We start from the raw sequence: 12208 nt of genomic DNA, 5'->3' as shown, positions 1-12208 counted from the left end.
ACTAAAAACCAACTAAGGACTGGGAGACGCTCCACTTATACTTAACTGAGATATCGATGACGTCACCAGAAGACTCGTCTTAGTGTTTCACTCTACCAAACTTCAAGGGTCCAAATCAGGGCGATAGCCAGGGCAGCAGTCCTTCGTAGCCGTCGGGAAGCGGGGAACCTCGCAGCAAAGACCTTCGGACCACGTTGACATGCAGGGATCGATGAAGTGGTTGGCCGTCCTCCGGAATTTTCACACGAAGCTCCTCACGAACCTCTGGCTGGGCTGGTACCGCTGGAATCGCCCCAAACGTTGGGCGCCAGCTGAGGTACTGGGTTTTTAAGAACCGGCACAGAACCGGCAACCCAGTGGTGTCAGGGTACACCCAGAGACCTCGAGTCCTTCCTGATTCAGACCACAGAAACTCAGAGTCTTCTAGGTGAAGTCAAGGATCGATTTTATTGGCTGCAACCAAGGTAACAAGTGTCCTAGAAGTACAACACACGGGAAGTATATTCTCAGGAGACTGCTCGAATTCACAAAACCAGGCTTCTCTTTTTATACAGAATATTCAGCTTCAGGCAAACATTCTTCGAATTTACAGTATACCATTTACATTTCTTTGTTACAAAGGAAAAGCAGAGTCATGATGACATGTCCATATTTCACTTCGTCCAGCCCACAACAAATCACCCGGCAGTGTCCAACATTTCATCAGATATCGTTGGACCCCCAATAAAAACGGGCACGTCCCCATAATAAAGCAAGTGAAGCTAAAAGAGCAGAGACAGATGTGAGCAAGATGCGGCAGGTGTGTGTGCGATGAAAAGGTTTTATGGCTTGTTGAGCCTTGATGCTATCTTGTTCGGCCACTGGGAGAGGAACTGACCTAACAGGTTCGGCCTGGGGCAATGGTTCCAACTTGCACAGGTCATAGGAAAGTCGATTAAGGTGTACGTGTCCTTTTGGAATCGAATTCAGCTGGATTATAAGCCTATGTAAAGGGCAACTCACAAAATGGCTGCCATACATAAAATGGAAGCCGAGGGTTCTGAACGATAATGACGATTTCGAGGTGAAATCGTCAAGTCAGTCAAGTCAGATAATTTATATAGCGCACTACATACCCAGAGGGTCTCAAGGCGCTTGTGGAAGGGTGGGAAATTACTTGTCGAATATCCAGGTTTTAAGCTGCTTTCTGAAGGCTAGGTGGTTTTGAGTAAGGCGGAGGTGAATGGGAAGGGAGTTCCAGGTCTTAGCTGCTAGGTAGGAGAAGGATCTTCCCCCCATGGTGGTTTTGTTGATGCGTGGAACAGCAGCAAGGGCTTGGTTAGAAGAACGTAGTTGGCGGGAGGGTGTGTAGAAGTATAGTCTCGTGTTGAAGCATTCGGGTCCGAGTTCGTAGAGTGCTTTGTGTGCGTGGGTGAGGAGGTGGAACGTTATCCTCTTATTGACAGGGAGCCAGTGGAGGTCTTTCAGGTGACCGGAAATGTGGTCTTTACGCGGGATGTCTAGTATGAGTCTGGCTGAAGCGTTTTGGATGCGTTGGAGTTTTTTCTGAAGTTTTGCGGTGGTACCGGCGTACAGGGTGTTTCCGTAGTCCAGGCGGCTTGTAACCAGTGCGTGGGTGACCGTTTTTCTAGTTTCGGTGGGGATCCAGCGAAATGTTTTTTTGAGCATGCGAAGAATGTTGAAGCAAGATGATGAGACGGCGTTGACTTGTTTAGTCATCGAGAGTGAGGAGTCCAGGATGACGCCCAGGTTCCGTGCATGGTCCGTTGGGATGGGTGCTTTTCCTAGGGCCGCTGGCCACCAGGAGTCGTCCCAGGCGGAAGGGGAGGTGCCTAAGATGAGGACTTCTGTTTTGTCTGAGTTCAGTTTAAGACGGCTGTGATTCATCCACTCGGCTACTTCTTTCATCCCTTTGTGTAGGTTGCTTTTGGCGGTGTTAGGGTCTTTGGTGAGTGAGAGGATCAGTTGAGTGTCATCAGCGTAGGAGATGATGTTGAGGTTGTGTTGGCGTGCGATGGTCGCAAGGGGGCTCATGTATACGTTGAAGAGGGTGGGGCTGAGTGAAGATCCTTGTGGCACGCCGCAGATGATTTCGGGGGCTTCTGACTTAAACGGTGGGAGGCGGACTCTCTGAGTTCTTCCGGCAAGGAACGAGGTGATCCAGTCCAGTGCTTTTCCTTGAATTCCGATGTTGTTGAGGCGTTGTATAAGGGTGCTGTGACATACTGTATCGAAGGCTGCAGAGAGGTCAAGCAGGATGAGGGCGACTGTGTCTCCGTTGTCCAGTAGTGTTCGGATGTCGTCTGTTGCTGCGATGAGTGCGGTCTCGGTGCTGTGTTTGGCTCGGAAGCCGGATTGTGAGGAGTCGAGAGATTTGTTGGTTTCGAGGAAGGCGGTGAGTTGGTTGTTGACGGCTTTCTCGATGACTTTGGCCGGGAATGGCAGGAGCGAGATGGGGCGGTAGTTTTTGAGTTCGGTGGGGTCTGCTGTGGGTTTTTCAGAAGGGCGCTGAGTTCGGCGTGTTTCCAGCTTTCCGGGAAGGTGGCGGAGTTGAGGGAGCAGTTGATGACGTCTCGGAGGTGGGGTGCGATGATGGAGTCTGCTTTGTTGAGGATGTGGTGGGGGCATGGATCTGTGGGGGATCCTGAGTGGATGGAGTTCATCAGGCGAATAGTGTCCTCAGTGGAGATTGGGTTCCAGTCGTAAAGGATGTTCAAGGGGGGTTTAGGTTCGGTGGGTTGGTCTCCGGGTTGGTTGTTGAAGCTGTTATGGATGTCGGCGATTTTGTTGTGGAAGAATGAAGCTAGGGAGTCGCAAAGGATTTGAGAGGGAGTGATGTCGTTGGAGTTGGCAGTGGGGTTGGTAAACTCTTTGACGATGTTGAATAGTTCCTTGCTGTTGTGGGCGTTGTTGTCTAGTCGGTCTTTCAATGCGGATTTCTTGGCTGTCCGGATCAGTTGGTGGTGTTGACGGGTGGCGTTTTTGAAGGCGTCTCTGGTGCTAGTGTTTTGGTCTTTTTTCCAGGCTGTCTCAAGGGAACGACAGAGTTTCTTGGATTTCTTATGGTCATCGTTGAACCAGGGGGCGTTTTTGCTGCCTAGCTTGATTTGGCGTTTTTTCAAGGGTGCTAGGTTGTCGGCGCTGATGGTTAGCCATTGTGTGAGGTTGATGGCTGCTTGGTTAGGGTTCAACGAATAGGCAGGGGGGTTTTGAAGAAGAGATGTGGAGATTTGGTCGATGGTGATTTTGTTCCAGTTTCTTCGCAGAGAAGGTTGAGGGTGGTTGTGGATTGTGGTTTTTTTGTAGTTAAAGTGGACGCAGCTGTGGTCCGTCCAATGGAGAGCTGTGGTGTGATTGAAGGAGATGTGCTTGCTGGATGTGAAGATAGGGTTGAGTGTGTGTCCTGCGTAGTGGGTGGGGGTGTTTACTAGTTGTTTGAGTCCGAGGTTGGCTAGATTGTCCAGGAGGGTGGTGGTGTTGCTGTCGTTGCTCTTTTCCAGGTGAAAATTGAGGTCTCCCAGTAGAATGTATTCCTCAGAGGGGAGGGCGTTTGGGGTGATGAAGTCAGTGATGTCTTCACTGAATTGAGTGCGGGGTCCTGGTGGCCTGTAAAGTAGGGTGCCTCTGAGTGTGGTCTTGGGGTCGGTGTGGATCTGGAAGTGAAGGTGTTTGGCGATATTGAAGTTGACGTCTGAGCTGGTTGAGACGCGGATGGAGTTCTTATGGACGATGGCGATGCCTCCTCCTGTTTGGTTGATGCGGTCTTTTCGGATGATCTTGTAACCGTCCGGGATGGCTATGGTGATGTCTGGAGCTGAAGAGGCGTTCATCCATGTTTCTGTTAGGAATGCGACGTCCGGAGAAGTGGTGTCTAGTAGATTCCAAAGGTCGATGGCGTGTCTGTGGATCGAGCGGGTGTTGAGCAGGATGCATTTTAGGTGGTAAGTGTCGGATCTCTGTTTGGTGTTTGTGGATTTGGTGTGGGTCTTGGTGCAGTCGAACTTGCAGGAGTAGCATGTGAAGGGTCCGTGGGTGTGTCCCGGTGCGGCTTGGTGGCAGTTTGGAGGGCGGCAAGGGTTGAGGGCAGTGAGGGTTGCGGCGTCGTATGTTATACGGGGGAGCTGGGAAATGCAGGGTCCAGGGGGTCTGGCGCTGGGCGCTGTCCAGACGCGGACGGGCGTAGACGGGCTTACCTTTGGCGCACCTTCGGCGCGGCCGCAGCGCGTGGACGCTGCGCGTTGGAACATCTTGTCATAAATGGAGAGTGGCGGGGGGCGGAGCGTGGGAGGGGCAGCTGGGAGGCCTGAGCGAGGTGCAGGGAGGGTCTGGGACGGGCCGAAGACTAATAAAATGGCAATCAGGTAAACAAATGCCGCAAGGGTCTCCTACCACAAAAGCCACTACGACAATGGAGTGCTATGGGGGCAAGACCACCTCAGGCCAGCAGAGGAAAGCGCCACACCAAGCACAGCCACAAAGCGCTGAGCAGAGCAAACCACGAGGCACACCACAGTTAAAGCACAATTGCAATAGGCATCAAACAAATACAAGGCACAGCAGCGTTACAGAGCGTGGCGCAGCTATGAGTATAAATAAAGTTGATTGCGAGGCAATATGGTACAATACCAGGAGAGGAGAGGAGGTGGGGGAGCGACCGCTTCTGGAAGCAGCAGGGCGGTCACTCGAATATGCTGAAAATGCTTGTACATGGTGTACTCGTCATTCTCGGTCTTTTGATACCAAATTCGTCATGTTATGATGAAGTGTTATTCTCGAGTCCAGCATTATTACACGGGTCCAGAATTTTCAGAACCACATACTAATGGGTTTCTGGAGTCAGTGGGGATGGAGGCCCCCGGTGGAATTAATGGCGGAAACAGCCATTACATTGCATGCGTAAAACACATGCGATTACAATGCGGTTGTTACAACGACTGCGTTGTTACATTGCAGTACCATTACTACGCAAGTCGTAACAATGACTTGTTGTTATAGATGTTGTAATCACATGCGTATACAACGCATCGATGTGGAAGTATATATTCAATTAATGCAGTGATTTACAGTTCTGATTCTATTATAATGTTAGGTAACCCAGCTAATCTGGAGCTAGCACTCATTGTTGGCTTTTGCCATGGCTTGCTTGTGATTTACACAAGCGTTTCTCACATTTGCTCAACTCTGTTTACCTAACATGAAAAATTTCTGGGAGTTCCAACGAAGGCCTGATTTTGCCAGTGGAAAGCTCTGTAGGTAACACAACAAGCTTATATCAGCCAAACGAAACCAGTGCAAATTATTTTAGCTATCTGTTAATTTTGAAGGGCGAGATATGCTCTAAATAATTGATCAGGCCCCTTATGTGTAGTCTTAAGTGGTCACACATAAATAATAAAATCAATTTTTTCTGTTCTCCATTTCTGTTTGGTATTGCATTTTTATTTCAGTCAGTTGCATTGGACCCGTGATGAATGTGTGAGTACAGGGCGATGCTCCTCCTCCCTGCCTGGGTTAGGAAATTCTCCTCTGATGACTGTAAAAAGCTCCATCATTGACTCAATACACTAAAAGTAATGTGTTTGTTTAATGTATGACAGACTCTTTTTTTCAGACGGTCCTGGAGCGGACTCAGTAGAGGAGCTAGAGACAGAGGGCTTGTCGACCCTTAGTGGCGCAATAGTGAATGGCCGAAACATGTTGACCTATAATCAAGTCAAGAGAGCCGATAGTGTCCTGAGACCATCTACACATTTGCCATCCTTTTAAGTAAACTGGAAATAAAGGTCAAATTGATTATGTATTCCTGAAGTCAGTTGTAACTGATCAGATTAGAAATGTCTGAACTTCATGTAATAAACTACATCTGGAACAGCAAGTCCTAGTCATTGCTGAGATCTTTAACCCCTTCGACGCTCATGACGAGCTGGGTGCGTCATGAGGTAGCCTCCTCGCACGCTCATGACGAGCCCAGCTCGTCATGAAACATGGGAATGAGTAAATCCCAGCGTACGGGCGGAATTCCGCCCGCACGCATGCGGTTAATTAATATTAGCGCATGATTTCATTCTCTGATTCACTTAGGGTGTTCAATTTACTGTGACCCTTTAGCAAAAGAAAGACCCACCAAAGGATAAATTGAACCACCATAAGCAGATATACTTTGTCTATTAGAGCTATTCGAAGGTTTAAGAGATATTACAACACTATTGGATGAAGACAGATATTTACACCCTCATGTCACACTAAATTATTAGAGGTCTCCAACTACTAGCTCCTCATTATCAATTGCAGTAACCATCTTGACCCAGGCAAGGTCACAAAAACAAAGTAGATAAGGTTACATTGTTTCAACCTCTTCTTCAAGGCATCTAATGCATTTGAAGCTTTTACATCAAATAGAAGAAGAAGAAGGCTACACTGAGCGGTTCATGGCAGACGGGCTATAGCTGTAGGCCCATCATTGTAAATCTGTATCCTGCTGTGTTAGCTCGAACGGGAAACTTTAAAGCCACACATTACCACTTCCTTGTGCAGGCACCACATGCAGAGAGCCAGAGAGAAACAATATGCAATGGAAGTGTTGGGTGTGTGGTTCTTCCTCTTGGCAACACACAGAAGGAAGCAATCACTTCCTTTAATTGTTGATAATTTTCCAGTCGGTTTTTGTGTGCAAATTTGTATGTAGCTGTTTTAAGATAATAAGTACAACAATAGAGGTTCATTATGTCCCATATTTCTTAATTTATTTGGAAATGTTACCCCTGTTGGATTCCTTTGTCAGAATGAGGGTCTTCCTGTGATGTCACCAGCAGTGCTCCTGTACCTTGGCCCACTTAGAACCCTACCTGGGTCCAAATCCAATTAAAAATGCCAGTATTCTCCAGATACTTCACAATATATATATATAGTCAAGCTTTGCTTTATCAACCAGGGGTCTTATATATGAGAGCCCTGCGTCATTTTGACACCATGCAGAGTGGTTACATGCACAATGAAGGGCTCTCCTCTGCAGATGAATGAGTAACAATGACTTTGTGGTAAATAATAGTGAAAATGCTTGAATACTGCAATTACGATACTGTTAAATAATTGTACCACTCCGTTAGAAACGTTAAATACATCTTTGTGTGAATTACTTCATTTTATTTATTGTAGGCTTGGAAAAAATGTCTAGAAGCTGGTAATACTTGGCAGCGGCTGGCCATACAGCAGATTTATCACTGTAGACCTTTTAAATTTAGAGGCTGAGCCTGTGTTGTGCCCTTCACCCCTCCTGCCCCACAGCAGATCCCCACGGCGTGCACTTTCAGATCACTAGCAGCTGATCTTATCTTCTGATTAGCTCCTTCATGACAGTTGCTTAACAAAGGCATTTCTATAGGGTTACATCAAAAGGCTGGTGATGGCTGGTAGTGCCACTGAGTGAAGATTTTATTTATTCCCAGGGTGAGGGCAAAAAGGAAGAGCTCTATAGGGACCGAACTCAAAACCTGATTTTGGATGTATGACGGTACAACGCGTACCGTTTCAACGCGTGCTTTTACAACGCGTCTTTAACAACGCAAGTCGTTACCACGACTTGCGTTGGGGGGGCACGGATAGTGAATAGTATAATTTACTATTCAAACACCAGTCCCCGTGGATAGTAAGGAAGGTGTTGGAATAGTAAATATACTATTCTTTATCCTTTAGCGCCCTCCAGCGCAAGTCGTGGTTACGACTTGCGTTGTAAAGCACGCGTCGTAAAAGCACTGCGGTGTAACATCTGCGTTGAAAAGGATGTTCCCCCTGATTTTTAGAACTGCAGGTGCTGAGCATCGGCAGGATCCGTTCCACTTAAAGCCCTGGTGCAAATAAAGCACCCATATTAGAATGGCGTAGAATATTTAGAGAATAAGGGATTGTTGATAGGAAGAGTCTTACTACATGGGGCTACCAGAACTGATGGTGTGGGGCCTGCTATGTTGTGTAGATTTGTATGGCGCAACTTCTCACCCTTGAGGGCATCCTGGCGCCGACCTGAACACTTTAAAGAAAGCATGTAGCACCAACATGGCCTCAGGAGTTCTGTTGGTTGATGGATTGATGACAGTGCACTCATGGACGAGCCTAGATTGCCATTGGAGCTCTGATCTGTAAATCCACATATTAAGGCTGTGTCAAACTACTGATTTTCCTTCTGTTGCAATGAACAGTGAAAATGGACTACAATGACTGATGGATGCTCTCGCATACTTAATAAGTGGAAAAGCAAATTCAGATGTTATGCTATGTGTATTTGTTAGCGGTCTGTCAATCACTAGGGACTCGGAGCAGGTGTGTGTGCATAGCTCTGCCTATGGTAGGATGTTTCATTGAAAAGCCAGGTCTGCTTTTTGTGAAATTCAAGAAGAGAGGAGGAGGCTCCAATGTGGAGATGGAGGTCATTTCATGCTTACCAATGATGTTAGAGAGCCCCCGTCCCCCTGCGTTGATTAGTGTACGTGTGGGATGTGTGCAACTAGGAGTCGTGAACTTATCTGGGTGGTAGGTGGAAAGGAAATGCGACTGTGCAGGTAAGTGGGGCCTTAGTTGTGTAGTGTCTTGAAGGTGTGTGTGAAGAGTTTGTATTGAATGTTCTTGTGTATTGGAAGCCAATGGAGCTAACTGAGGTGGGTGTTAGGTTAGGGATGAGTCTGTGTGCTGAGTTCTGGAGGTTTGTAGTCTTCTGGTGAATAGCCTGGTGATCCCGGCCTAGAGGGCATTCCCATGGTTCAACTTGCTGGTGACTATGGCATGAGGGACGTTTTTTCTAGTGTTGTCTAGTAGTCATTTGAAGATCTTCCTCAGCATCTTCAGGGTGTGAAAGCAGGATGCAGTGGCGGCCTTGACTTGTGCGGTCATGTCTAGTTTGCTATGATGATGGTTCTGAGGCTCCAGGCGTGGTTGCTGGGTGTGTGTCCCTGAGTTCCGCCAGCAACCAGCTGAAGTCCCATGGTGAGGTTTCTTGCTGAAGATTACTACTTTTGTCTTGGCCTCAAAAAACAAGAAAAGATTGCCAAACGAAATTAAAGCTCGAATAAAAGCAGACATTGGCCTGCCAGCCCTAGATGTGAAATGCACTACTTTTAAGGTGGCTACGCTTATACGATCAGGCAAAATGCCATCACTGACCGTGAAGACAGCCAGTTGAACAAGTGGGTTGCCCAAATACCCCATTCTGTAGGCTGTGATGGTGGACGCAAAATGACACTTTATCAGACCTACGGTTGAAGAGGGCTGACTGAAATGCCCTGCAAGTCTGCATTATATGTACGTATGTTTTATTAACAAAACTGGTGAATTAAATAAAGTTATCTCTAGCAGAGACCAAACAAGCATTGGCATAGCCAATAGGTCTCGCCTTTGGGACCTTATAAGTATTTAGTTATGCAGCAGGTCCCAAAGGTGAGACCTATTGGCTATGCCAATGCTTGTTTCGTAAGCTAGGGATCTACCAGGTCTTAAAACGTGTTGTGTACAATTCATTGCAGTAATACCTTTTATGCTGCGCCCTGCCACTATTTTTAGCCTCCCCAATCCTTGTTGTGGCAGAAGTTCAAAGGTCATGTCGTAGAACCAGTGCTTTAGTGCACCTGTAAATGTGATGACTTGCAGTTCCTCTTCCACAAGGGTGCCTAGAATCAGCTGACAAACTGCTTTGTTCTCCAGCATTTTAAAATGTTCAGTGTTAAGTCACCAGTGGATCTAGGTTTCTGCTTTAAAATGGTTGTATTTTTGTTAAATAAGGCCGCGATGGGGCAATACATTTTTATAAAAAAACAGCATCTTGCTGCCATAGCTTTGAATGCACGTATGCAGTATTCGCGTGTTGCAAACATATAGGGCTCTACATAGGCCTTGAGTGGATGGTTGCCAATTCTCCACCACTTTTGTCATTTGCATATTGAGTTCACTTGGGCATTAATTCCAACCAAGATAAATCACTTACAGCCTGATTCATGAAGCTAAATTGCACTCGCAAAGGGCAAGATTCTCAGAATCTTGCCTTTTGCGAGTGCAATTTTGGCATTTGGGATTCACAATCCCAAATGCAAAAATCGCTAATGAAGAATTAGCTAATATGCGAGGATTAGCATTTAAGGAATCTCTATTAGAGATTCTTTACATGCTATTCATGACACTTTCAAAAATTGCGATTTTGCAAATTTGGCCCGCTATTTACCGAGAGGTCAGACCTCTCGGTAAATAGCAAAAACTCAGAAAAATGCTTTTAAAAGCATTTGTCTAAGTTGCATGTTGCACACACACATGTCCTTTGGACATGTGTGTGCGCAACACCTGTTCAAATGTGCATTTTAGGGGTGCTACAGGGTGTCCTTTGGACACCCCTGGCACCCTTGAAATCGCTATCTTATTTGCGAGTAGTAAATTGCTACTCGCAAATAAGGGATACTCCCCATTCATTCCTACATAGGAATGAATGGGGAGTTATTCCTTTTTTTTGCGAGTAGGAAATTTCTACTCGCAAATAGAGAACATGTAGGAATCGCTATTTATTTAGCAATTCCTACATGAATACCGTTTTGCGTGTCCTCAATAGCGAGTCGCTATGATTCGCTATTAGGGCCACGCAAAACGGCCCGTACATGAATCAGGCTGTTAGATACTCAAATTAGTATCCCTTTGTGCTTTATTTGGCTCTTCTAAATAACAGCTGTTCAAAGTGAATTATCAAGTCAGGCCTATTGGAGCAAGTTTTCGTGAAACACTTTTTGGCTGTAGTTATAACTAAAAAGCTGTAGTGAAACGTGTTTAGAGTTATCGCCCAAGTCATATTATTATGCAAGTACGTAATGGCGTGCATTGTATGTAATGTGAGACAAAGAGCTGTAGGCGGGAAGTGACTTTTTTTAATAAAAAAAATGGAAACTTAATTTAATGTGAACCTTTTTGTTTAAGGTTTGCTTGTCACAATACTATTTCGGTCTGAACCATTTCCCTTCTGTTATAATGCAGATGTAGGTTTAATGTATTTGTGATTTTGCAGTACATGTATATGTTTTCTCGTTTAGATGCACAAAATCGAACAAACGGTGAATGCTAGTATACATTCTTCTGCCCTAGACTGTTTCCCTGTTGCTCTCTGGCTGGCAGTGGTGTGGAACGGCCCTGAGCGAGTTAAGGACTCGCAGGTGGCAACTGGTGTGACCTGTCAATCACAAATTTTAATTTCAGAATCTTTAACTCAGCCTTTCATCCTTGTTGAATCAGTAAATCGGGCACCATTATATTCGATAATCTAAAAACCTTTTATTTACAGCAATTACAAATCAGTCTGGAAGCAAGGTATTTTAAATAAAGATGTTCACTGACATCCTCCCACGCTCCCCCATCAGACCCCACCTCGGTGGGGCTGTCTGGAATGCGGTGCGGGTGTGGGGGTACCAGCTTGAGGGATATGCACTGTTTGCAGTAAACACACACAGTGTTTGTGCGGAGGGTCGAACTCTAGAGCGCCATTCCCCGCCTTCTCTTCTCCACTTCCGCCCTGCCGCACCCAGCGCAGGTTAGCGGTCTAGTGGTTATTGACCATAGAGTATATCTTGGTAGTCAACGCGGGACACAGTTGACAGACTCGGCGATCCAGGCTGCTAATGTGTGATTAACTCTCCTTGAATTTGATTAGCTGATTAATAGCTTTTTAACACGGCTCCTCCGCATTTATCGCTGTGCATGTTTTAAAATCACTGTTTCTTTTATAATTGCAACTGGCTATTGTTGTTGCTCATAGTGAGTAATCTCACCTGTTTCCCTTCGCTCCAGACCCCGTTCCGCCCCGGCTGAGTGCCGTTTGTGCGGAGGGTCGAACTCTAGAGCGCCATTCCCCGCCTTCTCTTCTCCACTTCCGCCCTGCCGCACCCAGCGCAGGTTAGCGGTCTAGTGGTTTCACGCCCCTATCATATACAATGACGGTATGGCAGAAGCGCAGCGGACGAGCGCAGCGGGAGCGCCGACTTCGCGCCGAAGTCAAGCCAAAGTCCTGCCCGTCTGCGCCCGTCCGCGGCCTTACACTCTGCCCAAACATTTCTGTATTCATCCCCGGACTTATGTTCCTTCCACCATGCTGTTCCTCTGCCGCCTGAGGCTATTAGGAGGGCCCAGGCGTGTGGCATTTTCCGCCCCCCGAGCACGTTCTCTCCCTTTCCGCCCGGTCCTGCCTCCTCAT

The sequence above is a fragment of the Lissotriton helveticus genome, chromosome 10 (genome assembly GCF_964261635.1).
Source record: "Lissotriton helveticus chromosome 10, aLisHel1.1, whole genome shotgun sequence".
NCBI classification, from domain to species: Eukaryota; Metazoa; Chordata; class Amphibia; order Caudata; family Salamandridae; genus Lissotriton; species Lissotriton helveticus.
This window is presented reverse-complemented; position numbering follows the sequence as displayed.